The sequence below is a fragment of the Schistocerca gregaria genome, chromosome 8 (assembly GCF_023897955.1).
Source record: "Schistocerca gregaria isolate iqSchGreg1 chromosome 8, iqSchGreg1.2, whole genome shotgun sequence".
NCBI lineage: Eukaryota > Metazoa > Arthropoda > Insecta > Orthoptera > Acrididae > Schistocerca > Schistocerca gregaria.
This window is the reverse complement of record NC_064927.1, coordinates 335,142,971-335,158,282: the sequence shown is the minus strand read 5'-3', so window position 1 is coordinate 335,158,282 and position 15,312 is coordinate 335,142,971. Positions and strand designations below refer to the sequence as shown.

Here is a 15,312-nt window from a genome sequence, read left to right as displayed (position 1 = left end):
ACACCACCGCCCCACACTGAACCTAGGGCTATTGTGCGGTTCGGCCCACAGTGGACAACCATCCCCCATCCCCCCTCCCTTCCCGGAAACGACTCATACCGGACGAGACGACTGTAACCCCAAATGTTTGCGTGGTACAATAATGATGGTGTACGTGTATGTGGAAACGGTGTTTGCGCAGCAATCGCCGACACAGTGCAACTGAGGCGGAATAAGGGGAACCAACCAGCCCGCATTCGCCGAGGAAGATCGCTGGCCGAAACATCGGACCTCGACACTAATCCGCCGGGAGGATTCGTGCCGGGGACAAGCACGCCTTCCCGTTCGGAGAGCAGTGCGTTAGACAGCGCGGGTAGCCGAGCGGGCTAATATCCGTATGTAGACACTATTTGCGAATGAAAGCATTTATCGACTTACCACAAACCTTACACATAATTTCAAATCATTACGAAAATGTTTCTCGCAGATGTAATAAATAAAATTATGAAAAGAGAAAAGTTTAATGCGTACTGCCTTTCAAATGTTCAATCAGTCAAATTACAGTATCACTCATTTTGATTCACTACAACCTTACTACAGACTATGCGACAGTATGCTACCATTACCCCTGAATTTAACTGCATAATTATATCAATATACAACTCGTAGTTTAGAAGATATGACATTATAAACATTTAGAGGATGGAAAAGCTACATTTTGCTTGAAATGGCGCGCAGTATATCTTTAAAGTTAAACGTTTTATTATACATATCTCCACGAAAGTTTTGAATATCATAGAATTTATTACAATGACTTCTTATAGCATACCCATTGAGGTTTGTACGATAACTTATTAACAAAGTAATTGTAAGTCTTTCCATAAACAAGCACTATCTTGGTTGGTTACAAAAAATACACTCCTGGAAATTGAAATAAGAACACCGTGAATTCATTGTCCCAGGAAGGGAAAACTTTATTGACACATTCCTGGGGTCAGATACATCACATGATCACACTGACAGAACCACAGGCACATAGACACTGGCAACAGAGCATGCACAATGTCGGCACTAGTACAGTGTATATCCACCTTTCGCAGCAATGCAAGCTGCTATTCTCCCATGGAGACGATCGTAGAGATGCTGGATGTAGTCCTGTGGAACGGCTTGCCATGCCATTTCCACCTGGCGCCTCAGTTGGACCAGCGTTCGTGCTGGACGTGCAGACCGCGTGAGACGACGCTTCATCCAGTCCCAAACATGCTCAATGGGGGACAGATCCGGAGATCTTGCTGGCCAGGGTAGTTGACTTACACCTTCTAGAGCACGTTGGGTGGCACGGGATACATGCGGACGTGCATTGTCCTGTTGGAACAGCAAGTTCCCTTGCCGGTCTAGGAATGGTAGAACGATGCGTTCGATGACGGTTTCGATGTACCGTGCACTATTCAGTGTCCCCTCGACGATCACCAGAGGTGTACGGCCAGTGTAGGAGATCGCTCCCCAGACCATGATGCCGGGTGTTGGCCATGTGTGCCTCGGTCGTATGCAGTCCTGATTGTGGCGCTCACCTGCACGGCGCCAAACACGCATACGACCATCATTGGCACCAAGGCAGAAACGACTCTCATCGCTGAAGACGACACGTCTCCATTCGTCCCTCCATTCACGCCTGTCGCGACACAACTGGAGGCGGGCTGCACGATGTTGGGGCGTGAGCGGAAGACGGCCTAACGGTGTGCGGGACCGTAGCCCAGCTTCATGGAGACGGTTGCGAATCGTCCTCGCCGATACCCCAGGAGCAACAGTGTCCCTAATTTGCTGGGAAGTGGCGGTGCGGTCCCCTACGGCACTGCGTAGGATCCTACGGTGTTGGCGTGCATCCGTGCGTCACTTCGGTCCGGTCCCAGGTCGACGGGCACGTGCACCTTCCGCCGACCACTGGCGACAACATCGATGTACTGTGAAGACCTCACGCCCCACGTGTTGAGCAATTCGGCGGTACGTCCACCCGGCCTCCCGCATGCCCACTATACGCCCTCGCTCAAGTCCGTCAACTGCACATACGGTTCACGTCCACGCTGTCGCGGCATGCTACCAGTGTTAAAGACTGCGATGGAGATCCGTATGACACGGCAAACTGGCTGACACTGACGGCGGCGGTGCACAAATGCTGCGCAGCTAGCGCCATTCGACGGCCAACACTGCGGTTCCTGGTGTGTCCGCTGTGCCGTGCGTATGATCATTGCTTGTACAGCCTTCTCGCACTGTCCGGAGCAAGTATTATGGGTCTGACACACCGGTGTCAATGTGTTCTTTTTTCCATTTCCAGGAGTGTATTTGTAAGTTTAATTTCTATCTGACTGCTCAGGGAAAAGTTAGGACTACTGCTTCTCTGTCTCAAAATCTCTGTTCTATGATGTTCAGCGTCAAACCCTGAAGATAGACATGTAATATTGCAAGATTGTCCGCGATATTACCTAGCCTGTGATAATTAAGTTGAAGATAAACAGATCATTCAAATTTGGGTTTACTTACATTGCAAAATGAATTTTTGACCTAGGTTTCGGTCACTTCTGAGAGGGCCTTCATCAGAAATAGAACATTTAAACTGGCCTTCTGGGTTTAAACTCTTCCGCTGGCCTCCAAACTCCCCAGGCACTAACATTGTTGATCATATCCGGAATGCCAAGCAACGTGCTGTTCCAAAGAGATCTCTACCCTTCGTACTCTTGCGTATTTACGGACAGTGCTGCAGAATTCATAGTATCAGTTCGCTCCAGCAGTAGTTCCGACATTATAAGAGTCCATGCCATGTCGTGTTGCCGGATTCCTGTGTGCTAGCCGGGTCGCATATGAAGTTAGACAGGTATAGCATTTCCTCTGGAACTAGATTGTGTAACAGCTGCATTTTCCTCTTAATGTAGGCCATGGCACAGTACCAGCTTTAAGGAGTGTGTTCGCAATCTCAGAATAGCACGATAAGTTGAAAATTCCAAAATTACTTACTGGAAAAGCATTAGGGCTAGTGAATTTACTTAAAAGGTGGAAGAGCAGATATTTTTGACATGTCTCAGATACCATGGGTAAATATTTTTGTGCGATTATCTGATACTTGAACAACTTCACCAATAGACTACCGAAGGCTTTCCGTAGAATCGTTTGACATTTTATTTCACAGTGCGGCATTACCTGTATGACAGAATAAGCTCCCTGAACTGGAAGCCTACTCCTGTATTTATTATGTATATTCTGATACGTTTCCTACCCACGCATCGTTTCATTTGGCGAACTGCGACAGGAAAAGTCGGACTAATTTGTCGATAATGTTGTATATTCTGAGAGGAGAAAACGAAACACGACAGATGCATTCGGCTTTAATGAAGGCTGTCTGCTATAGCTATCTCCCACGCAGCTACACATCGTGCGCTCAACCGCATAACGCGGTTGCTTTAATCCCTCACTCGTTCGTAGCAGTGCGCTAAAAAAGCACATATTAAATTCAGCGTTACTGCAGATTTAAGCATACGTGCCACCGGTAAATTAATCATAAAACTCTGTCCCACTCTGTGAACACATTGTGCTGTTTATCAGAGAGATTACCGTACCGTAGACTGAAAAAAAGGCAGTTGAGATAAAAAGTGATTCCATGCTAGGACGAGGTGGTGTTGCCAGTCAGGACTGTCGCATTGCCCCAGATCGCGCATTTTTGTAGCTCCGAGCGGTTTAAATTGCACTGGACACGGCCAGTGTTTGTATGATTGGTCGCTGAACAGAAACGGGTTTTTCAATAAGTGCAGTTTCAAAGACATCAGACTGTTTCCGATGGGAGGAGCACCGTTATGACAATGATAAATGAATGTCCGTATTTATGAAACTTCCTGGCAGATTAAAACTGTGTGCCCGACCGAGACTCGAACTCGGGACCTTTGCCTTTCGCGGGCAAGTGCTCTACCAACTGAGCTACCGAAGCACGACTCACGCCCGGTACTCACAGCTTTACTTCTGCCAGTATCCGTCTCCTACCTTCCAAACTTTACAGAAGCTCTCCTGCGAACCCTGCAGAACTAGCACTCCTGAAAGAAAGGATATTGCGGAGACATGGCTTAGCCACAGCCTGGGGTATGTTTCCAGAATGAGATTTTCACTCTGCAGCGGAGTGTGCGCTGATATGAAACTTCCTGGCAGATTAAAACTGTGTGCCCGACCGAGACTCGAACTCGGGACCTTTGCCTTTAGCGGGCAAGTGCTCTACCAACTGAGCTACCGGGCGTGAGTCGTGCTTCGGTAGCTCAGTTGGTAGAGCACTTGCCCGCGAAAGGCAAAGGTCCCGAGTTCGAGTCTCGGTCGGGAACACAGTTTTAATCTGCCAGGAAGTTTCATATCAGCGCACACTCCGCTGCAGAGTGAAAATCTCATTCTGGTGTCCATATTTATATTTGTAACTTTTTCAGAATCACCAACATAGATATTGCTGGAAAAAGTGCTGATTCCCAAATTGTTGTCCCTACACTGGGATGGCGTTAGTGGACTTTGGAAAAAGCATTTAGAATATACGAGGGTTACTCCAAAATGAATGCACACTATTTTTGTAAAAATACAGTTTTCATTCTGCATGTGTTAAAGTTTTACAATGTGTAGATACATCCTTCCCACTTGTTTTCAAACTTAGTTCAACCTGTTCCCGTCAGTGGCGCCGTCACAGCATGTCTTCAAGATGGCTACTACGCTTGACATTCGTCAGAAGCAACGTGCTGTCATGGAATTCCTGTGCAGTGAAAGCGAGACAGTGGTCAACATCCACAAGAGGTTCAAAAAGGTCTCTAGAGATGCTGCTGTCGATCGCAGTACAGTTAGTCGATGGGCAAGCAGGTTACGCGATGAAAGCGGGCACGGCAATATTGAGGATTGTCCTCGCAGCGGCAAGCCTCGTACTGCACACACTCCAGACAATGTGCCGAGAGTTAACGAATTGGTGACTGCTGACAGACGCATCACAGTGAACGAATTTTCACGCTACGTTGGGATAGGGGAAGGAAGTGTTTGCAGAATACTGAAAATGTTGGCGTTAAAAAAGGTTTGTGCCAGGTGGGTTCCCAGGATGTTCTTAGTGGTTCACAAAGAAACAAGAAAAACGGTATCCATCGAACTTTTGGAACAGTACGAGAATGCTGGAGATGAATTCCTTGGAAGAATTGTGACAGGTGATGAAACATGGCTCCATCATTTTTCACCAGAAACGAAGAGGCAATCAATGGAGTGGCATCGTGCAAATTCACTGAAGAAATATTAATTCAAGGCCACCGTTTCTGCTGGGAAAATTATGGCTACGGTATTTTTCGATTCCCAAGGACTCTTCTTGTGGACATGATGCAAAGTGGAACCACCACAAATTCTGATGCATATGTGATAACACTGAAGAAACTTTGAGCTCGACTGAGGCGTGTTCGACCACATCGGCGAAAAGCAGAATGTTTTGCTGTTACGCGAAAATGCACGGCCACATGTCAGTCAAACTAACCATGAAAGCGATCACAAAACTCAGATGGACAACACTGAAACACCCGCTTTACAGTCCTGACCTGGCTCCATGTGACTATCATCTCGTTGGGGAACTGAAAGACTTGCTTCGTGGAAAAAGCTTTGAAGATGATGGCTCCCTTGTGCACGCTGCCAAACAATGGCTCCAACAGGTTGGTCCAGAATTTTACCGTGCAGGTACACAGGTGCTGGTTCCTAGATGGCGTAAGGCAGTTGAGAGGGATGGAAATTATATGGAGAAATGAAAATATTGTTCCTAAAAGATGTATCTGCACACTGTAAAAATGTCAAACATGTAGAATAAAAGAAGGATTTTAAAAAAGTTGTGTGCATTTCTTTTTGAGTGACCCTCGTGTATTGTAAGACAATAAATGACACACAACGAGGCAGTTATCCGAATGGGACAGAAATCGATAGATCTCACGTACTTACAGATAACTGATTAAATGTTTCAAATGGCTCTGAGCACTATGGGACTTAACTTCTGAGGTCATCAGTCCCCTAGAACTTAGAATTACTTAAACGTAACTAACCTAAGGACATCACACACATCCATGCCTGAGGCAGGATTCGAATCTGCGACAGTAACGGTCCCGAGGTTCCAGACTGTAGTGCCTAGAACCGCTCGGCCACACTGGCCGACGTTTAATTGGTGTGTTTATGTGTGTGTGTGTGTGTGTGTGTGTGTGTGTGTGTGTGTGTGTGTGTGTGTTTGTGTGTGTGTGTGTGTGTGTGTGTGTGTGTGTGTGTGTATGTGTGTGTTTGTGTGTGCAAGGCATGTCGGTTCACTTAACGCCATCATCAGTTGCACTCTCTGTTATGCAGCACATGATGAATACTGTCCGTGTCTCCTCTCCACCCCTAAATACCTACGTACAGAACTATAGAAACACTAGTAAGCCAAAACTTTATGACCATGTATTTAATAGTGCGTTGTTCTACTTTTCAAACACAGTGCAACAGAGTTACTGCTTGGCATAGATTTTACAAATCATTGACAGTTTTCCAGAAGTGTGTGGCATCAGATGTCCACGCAAAGATCAAGCAATTTCCGAAAATTATTGGAAGGTTGCATAGGAGCACGCCACTGGTCCCGTGGGATACAGGTCAGGCACGTTTGCTGGCGAAGACAGCAATGTGTGTTCACTATAATTCCCCTCAAACCACTGTAGCACGATTCTGATAATGCAAGTCGGGCAGTTCGCGTGCTGGGAAAGATCACGGAGGGGTCGCGTTATGTTCAGATCCTCGTTCAACAACGGCCTTTAAACCATCAGCAATATAGTCTGTCGTCAGATCTGCCACAGATCGCTGCCTATTGTGGATTCCACAGTGGGGGATACTCCAACGTTTGCGTTTTATGGTGTAACGTGATCGTCCAATACCACACGGCGTACTCGTTATTTCGCGCGACGACTACGGTCGTAGTTCTAAGTTCTAGGGGACTGATGACCTCAGAAGTTAAGCCCCATAGTGCGCAGAGCCATTTTGTACTTGTTATATCACCACCTTTCAACTACTTTGCATAGTTGCTCACGACCGCAGTACGCTAGCAGGCGACCAGCTTGTCCAGTTCAGATTCTCGTTTCCAGCCGCAGCCCCACAACAATGTGCCTTAGTCAAAACCGCTTACATCAGTGGATTTCCGCATTTGCCGCTCCACTTCGTCTCTCTGCCGCTTACATTCTTACCTTGCTGCGTTACGTACTCGCTACACCACGAGGAGGCGTTCAACCACATGGTGGGCAATGGCCATAACTCTTAGGCTCATCAGTGTATAGAATGCAGTTTGGAAAAAGTGAAACCAGAAAACTAAGAGATGTGTTCACAATGAAATTTATTCCACTGAGTAGGGACGTGACACTACGCATACAATCAGCATCATAAACTGATACAAGCACAATGATTGTAGAAATTCAGTACAAAGTGGCGTCACCACTTACCTGCAACCAGAGCTGCTAACGTCGTGGTATGGATTCAAAGGGCGCCTGAATTTACTGCTGGGGAATATTCTGCAACACGGTTCGTTGGCGCCTCCACAAAGCACACAAAGCATTAACTGCTGCTGCAGGAGTACATGACCGAACAATTTAGCAACTAACCATATCCCAAACATGTTTGATGGGCGAAATGTTAGGCGTACTGGTTGGCTAGGTAGGCAGTAGTGCCCGTCGTTGTTCGAAGAAGGCCTGCCCGTTCCTCGCCACAAGCGCCTGAGTGTTGTCCTGGTAAAACATTGCATATGAAACGGTATTCAGGAGGGACATTGTTTCAAGCTGTACAACCTCCGTGATCTAGGAGCAGCTGCAGTCAAGAGGTAAGGGGCGAGATCGCAAGCTACAGGCAATGGCGCACCAAATCATCACTCTTGGCTCAACAATATAGTCTCCCAGATTGCACTCGCCACGATAGCGTCAAAGTGACATGAGGTCATCACTATAGGACAAGCTGAGGAACGACTCGTCCGAAAACACTAAATGTTTTACACTCAGCACGTGAGTGTCAACGAGCATGTGCCCATTTCCGTCTGCGGTGTTCGAGGGTTCTGATCAATGGAAGCCGACGCAATAGCAACCGTGTCACCAGTACAACTTAGCCGAGAGGTCTAAGGCGCTTCAGTCAGGGACTGTGCGGTTGGTCCCAGCGGAGGTTCGAGTCCTCCCTCGGGCATGGGTGTGTGTGTGTGTGTGTGTGTGTGTATGTGTTTGTCCTTAGGATAATTTAGGTTAATTAGCGTGTAAGCTTAGGGACTGATAACCTTGGCAGTTAAGTCCCATAAGATTTCACACACATTTAAAAAATTTTTTGAACCAGTCCAGCCATCAGAAGACGGCGTCAAAACATCAACGCAGACATGCCCACACGCGTTTCAGTGCGCCAACGTCACGCCAACCACGTGGACAAACTGTTCCGTCCGTTACGGCTTCTCCGACTGCATGACCAGCGTCTCGCAATCTGGTCAGATTGTGCCGTCCAGTACGCCGTCTGCGGTGCGTACGGCCTCTTGCTCTCCACTGGCTTCACGTATGCCTCACTGTCTAACAGCGTTCCCTGCACGAGCCGCAGTGTTAGGCAACGACACACCCGTCTCATGCAGACTAATCATTCAGCCACTTTCGAACTTACTCACACACCGCAATGCAGGCTAAACATAGTGGCATTAGATTAAACGTTTCCAGAATGTGTGACAGTTCCGCGCTGACTGACGAATCGCAACGCTGACCTGTCCTGTCAGACACAGAAGATCTCTGTTGGTCCAACGTTCACACCACCTCTCTGTCATTTAAACCACATACTTCAGATCCTCTGTTCTACACATTCTGTTATTATGGCATGTTGCATTCCACTGTTTCTGCGAGTTTTACATTCTACAAAGCGTAGCGTTGATATATAAGAAAATAAACAGGGTAATCCATGGATCATGACCGGGCCAAATATCTCACGAAATAAGCGTCAAACGAAAAAACTACAAAGAACGAAAGTTGTCTAGCTTGATGGGAGAAACCAGATGGCGCTATGGTTGGCCCGCTAGATGGCGCTGACATAGGTCAAACGGATATCAACTGCGTTTTTTAAAATAGGAACCCACATTTTTATTAAATTTTCGTGCAGTACGTAAAAAGATACGAATGTTTTAGTTGGACCACTTTTTTCACTTTGTGATAGAGAGCATTGAAATAGTCACAAACGAATGGGTCATAACTTTAGAGGAACTGTTGGTAACAGGTAAGTGTTTTAAATTGTAATACAGAACGTAAGTTCGTACGAACATACATCTTGTTGGAAGTACATCGCCATTCTGTCATGCAGTGAAGCATCTTGTAGTAACATCGGTAGAACATAACGTACGAAATCAGCATACATTGTACGATTTAGATTGCCATCGAAAAATGGGGACCAATTATCCTTCCTCCCATAATGCCGCACCATACATTAACCCGCCAAGGTCGCTGATGTTCTATTTCTCAGAGCAATCGTGAATTTTCCGTTGTCCAATACTGCATATTATGCCGGTTTACTTTGGTAAATGACGCTTCCTCGCTAAATAGAACGCGTGAAATAATTCTGTTATCGTCCCGTAATTTCTCTTGTGCCCAGTGGCAGAAGTGTAAACGATGTTGATGTAGCATTCTCGTTTCTGAGACTCCCGATTCTCGCGCAGTTTTGTCTGCTACTGATGTGCAGTTTAGTGGCGACAGCAGCTAGAACGCCTACTTGTGCATCATCATTTGTTGCAGGTCTTGGTTGACGTTTCACATGTGGCCGAACAGTTCCTGTTTCCTATATAACGTAACTATCCGAGGAACAGTAGAGAGACACTTTTGGATGATGTCGTCCAAGATACCGAGCAGCATACATAGCACAAGCTGTTGGGCATTTTGATCACAAAAGCCATATATCAACACGAAATCGATCTTTTCCGCATTTGGTAAACGGTCCATTTTAACACGGGTAATGTATCACGAAGTAAATACCGTCCACCCTGGCGGAATGTTACGTGATACCATGCTCTTATACGTTTGTGACTATTACAGCGCCATCTATCACAAGGCGAAACTTACTACACGAACATATAATAAAAATTGGGATTCCTATGTTAATAAACTCTGTTGATATTCGTTTGACCTATGGCAGCGCAATCTGTCGGGCCAACCATATCGCCACCTGGTTTCCCCCTTCAAGCTATAAGAGTTTCGTTCTTTGTAGTTTTTTCGTTGGATACTTTATAAGTGAGATATTTTGGCCCACTCACTATCAATGGACCACCCTGTATATACCATTCCATCTACTTCAGGTTACACTTGCCCTTCAAATTGTCTCCATAGATGCTCATGACAGTATTGCATTAACGGTTGCCCATCTTCGCATGTTCAGGTGTATGCATCCCACACGCCTAGTCCTTCATCAGAATAGCTTATGTCATTGGATTTCCCCATTTTCGAACGGTATCGTCTCTAGAATGATTGCGATTCATCACTGCTCCACTTATGTACTTTTCTTACTGGATGTTAACGCAGCCTCAACGCCACGTCGCCATTCATTCGTATGGTGGCAGAGGTGGTAATGTTTTGGCTCGACTGTGTTCTGGGTATGTAGAAATACTTGCCGGCCGCGGTGGTCTCGCGGTTCTAGGCGCGCAGTCCGGAACCGTGCGACTGATACGGTCGCAGGTTCGAATCCTGCATCGGGCATGGATGTTTGTGATGTCCTTAGGTTAGTTAGGTTTAACTAGTTCTAAACTCTAGGGGACTAATGACCACAGCAGTTGAGTCCCATAGTGCTCAGAGCCATTTGAACCATTTGTTTAGAAATACATCCTTAATATCTAAAGATGAGAACACGGCATATGCCATAATCTGATTTCCCAAAAACTTTGCTCGGTGGAAAAGGAGTGAACATAAACGGACACGTGTTTCAGATTGTCCATAGATACTCGACCGTTTCTGAGAAAATCATGGTCAAATTTTTCGACTTCATGTCGATGTGTTTTAGTGGGTGATAATCCCAACTGATATGGTAGCATAGTGGCTAGCGTTTTGCGTCGCGCGTTTGGAACTCGATTATTGTTTTTATTTGTCTTAGTTCATTATCATTTTTTATTTACCTACACGTGTTGGCAAAATGCTTTTACTGCAATGTTCCTTGTCAATCTAGGGGATGCAAGGATGTTATATTACGTGTAACATTACAGCTGGATTTCAAAATGGCATAGATTTCTTATACGGGGTGAGTCACGTAACATTACCGCTGGATATATTTCGTTCACCACATCAAATACTGACGAATCGATTCTACAGACCGAACGTGAGGAGAGGGGCTATTGTAATTGGTTAAATCAAACCATAAAAAAATGCACTGAATTATGATTTTTAACACAAACATACGTTTCTTAAATGGAACCACGTTAGTTTTCTTTGCACATCTGAACATATAAACAAATACGTAATCAGTGCCGTTTGTTGCATTGTAAAATGTTAATTACATCCGGAGATATTGTAACCTAAAGTTCACGCTTGAGTACCACTCCTCCGCTGTTCGATCGTGTGTATCGGAGAGCAAGGAATTACGCAGGGATCCAAAGGGAATGGTGATGCACATTAGTTACAGAAGAGACTGGAACAGCACATTACGTCCACGTGCTAACACCTTTTTATTGGTCTTTCTCACATGTACCATGAGGGGCAAGGTACACGTACACACGTGGTTTCCGTTTTCAATTACGGAGTGGAATAGAGTGTGTCCCGACATGTCAGGCCAATAGATGTTCAATGAGGTGGCCATCATTTGCTGCACACAATTGCAATCTCTGGCGTAATGAATGTCGCACACGCCGCAGTATATCTGGTGTAATGTCGCTGCAGGCTACCACAATACGTTGTTTCATATCCTCTGGGGTTGTAGGCACATCACGGTACACATTGTCCTTTAACGTACCCCACAGAAATAAGTCCAGATGTGTCAGATCAGGAGAACGGGCTGGCCAATTTATGTGCGCTCCACGTCCTATGAAACACCTGTCGAACATCCTGTCAAGGGTCAGTCTAGTGTTAATTGCGGAATGTGCAGGTGCACCATGATGCTGATACCACATACGTTGACGCGTTTCTAGTGGGAAATTTTCGAGCAACGTTGGCAGATTATTCTGTAGAAACGCGATGTATGTTGCAGCTGTTTGGGCCCCTGCAATGAAGTGAGGACCAATGAGGTGGCCGCCAACGATACGTTTACATCCACGGTCGCTGTCGCTCTGCCTGTCTGAGCCAGCGAGGATTGTCCACGGATCAGTAATGCATGTTCCGTAGATTCACTGCCCCGCTGTTTGTGAAACCCGCTTCATCGGTAAACAGGTAGAACTGAAACTCATTCTCTGTTAATGCCCATTGACAGAATTGCACTCGATGATTAAAGTCATCACCATGTAATTGCTGATTTAGCGAAACATGAAACGGGTGAAAGCGGTGACGATGCAGTATGCGCATGACACTACTTTGACTCAGTCCACCGGCTCTCGCAATGTCCCGTGTACTCATGTGTGGGTTCATGGCAACAGCAGCTAACACACCAACAGCACCCGCTTCTCCTGTCACCCGGCCTGTTTCGGACCCGTTTGCGTGCTACGACCATACCTGTTTCATACAGTTGGCGGTAGATGTTTTGCAATGTGCGGCACGTTGGATGCTCTCTGTCCGGGTACAGTTCTGCATACACCCTGCAGTCTTCAGCTGCATTTCGTCGACACTCGCCATAAATTACAATCTCCGCCTGTTCAGAGTTCGAATACACCATGGTCACAGTTCCTACAACACTACACTATCACAGACATCTGGTAACACGGTGTACTACAGTGGGTCTGCGTGCGGAGACGAATGCAGAATAACAATAGCAGCAAGCGCTACATGCGGACACTGCGACAGCTAGACCAAACCTCAACACTGCACTACAGCCACACTCGAAAACACGGCCGTCATCGTAAACAAGTCCCTGCAGTTGCTGCTCGTCGACCGTGGCTCCTGTTTCTTACAACACGCAACTGAACGTCGGAGGTTTAAAGCGTCATCTTTAGGTTACAAAATCTCCGGTTGTAATAAACATTTTACAATGCAACAAACGGCACTGATTACGTACTTGTTTATATGTTCAGATGTGCCAACAAAACTAACATGGTTCCATTAAAAAAAAAAACGTAGGTTTATGTTAAAAAAACATACTTCCGTGCATTTTTGTATGGTTTGTATTAACCAATTACATTAGCCCCTCTCCTCACGTTCGGTCTGTGGAATCGGTTCGTCAGTATTTGATGTGGTTTACGAAATATATCCAGCGGTAACGTTAGGTGACTCACCCTGTATAATACATATATGTACGGTATTTTCAGGAATTAGATTGTTTTAAAATTCCCATGCTCTTATAAGTCATTCTTCTATCAATTCTTATATTAATTCTTATATTCATTTCTTATCTTATTCTGCAGCAAGATCTGGTGCATTGCCTTGGATAATACCGATCGTAAAAACATTCGAAGCATAGAAATCCCGAATTCCATGAGCCTCGGACGACGACAAATTTACCATAGAAACATTTTTTCTTATGAATCTCACGTGGGTAAGGAACGGCGTAAAGTCATAATGCATCAGGATTCGTAAAACTGGTGCCTACAGTTGAATATGAATAAATATAAATTACAAGAGCTTCAGCGAAAGTAATTTCAGATAAATGCCTCAAGCATTTCCTGCTTTTAAAAATTAGTTTACCAGATATATAATTAGTAGACGAATTAGAAGAAGCTCATTTCAATAAACACTGGAAAGCATTCGTGTAATAACCTTCTACGGACACGGTCAGGTAAACTGAAAACCAAAATTAAAAATAATAATCGATTTCAGAACACAGGACAGAATAGTGTAATGACGCGACGCTAGTCACTGAGCCATCACTTCGACTGAACTATTTAACCACTAAAGAGCACATACAGTACCTTGAAAACTGTGACGTGGTTTTCTCTGAAACGGTAGAGTATCTACGGTTAAGTCAAGACACATGTTCTCTCATTTCGATCCCTCCTCCGCTGTGCGAAGTTATGGCACCGTGTTCTCCTCGTAAGAGAGGCTACGATAATTCTGTGTGAATGGTTACGTCGAAATACTGGACTGAGTTAAGCTGTTGACTGTGGTGCTTAATTTTACCAGCTGTGGCATCTTAGAAGACGATAACACTGAACAACGAATTTGGAGTAAGAGTGTGTAATCTGCATGATTTTGAACTATGTTTATTTCAGTTATTTCAGTATTGAATTATACGAAATCTTCATCATCTTAAAAAATATTTTGATCCAAATTTTTAAAAATGTAAGCTACGTTTTTGTATAAATAACTCACTAACTAAATATGCATTCATATTCCAAGATTCAGCATAACATATTTTAAGTGAATAGTTACTTGAATTATGTTATGTGTTATGCATTGATAAATTACAGTGCAATTCTGGAAGTACAAAAGTAGAATATTAAACGAAAGTGAAGATAATATTACATGAATGACAATACTTTGTAGTCTACTTTGTACCAGAACTATGTAAAGCAGAAAAGAAAATATATAAATTAACTGGCCACAAATATTAAATGTCCATATGTACAGTTTATACAATTACATATTCTGTTCAGAGATAACTTCCGAAGATGACCGTTTCACTTGGCTTCACGTTTATACACATACTCGGGAACATCTCTTGTGGCAGTCCAGCAGTAATCAGCTAAAATAGTAGGGCTCTACTTTCCTGCGTACCTCTCCTCAAATGTGGCAATATCTCGATGAAATCGCTCCCCATATTCATCACATACTGCACTACAGTCTTTGGGGAAGAATTCAAGATGACTATCTAAGAAATGCATTTCAGTGACATGTTACAACCAAGTTTTCCATAAGATGTCAACATGTTACTTACAGTCTCGTAATTTGTTGCGCTTTTGTTACCTATGTACTGTAACCAGGTTCTCTTAAAACATACCCATCCATGCTTCTCATCGCCTCGTATGATTCCATCACATGTATGGTCTCCAAAAAGCTCTCGAATCCGTGGGCCTACAAAGATGCCCTCCTTTACTTTGGCATCACTTAAGTAAGGCAATATTTTTCTTAAGTACTTAATTTCGTCACTATCTTTGTTCATTCCCTTAACAAAGTTTTTCATGAGACCCATCCTGATACACAAGGGTGGAAGCAGAATAATTTTAGGGTATACTCGAGGTTCACTCTTAATGTTCTTCATATCTGGTTTAAGATATTTTCTGGTGGG

The 15,312-nt window shown here is 44.7% G+C and overlaps 1 non-coding gene across 1 annotated transcript; it reads left to right on the top strand.

The window, feature by feature from the left end:
* Positions 1-4,260: 4,260 nt before the first annotated feature.
* On the top strand, positions 4,261-4,335 carry Trnas-cga (transfer RNA serine (anticodon CGA)). The gene has a single exon. It is a non-coding gene; the product is annotated as a tRNA-Ser (tRNA).
* The last annotated feature ends 10,977 nt before the right edge of the window (positions 4,336-15,312 follow it).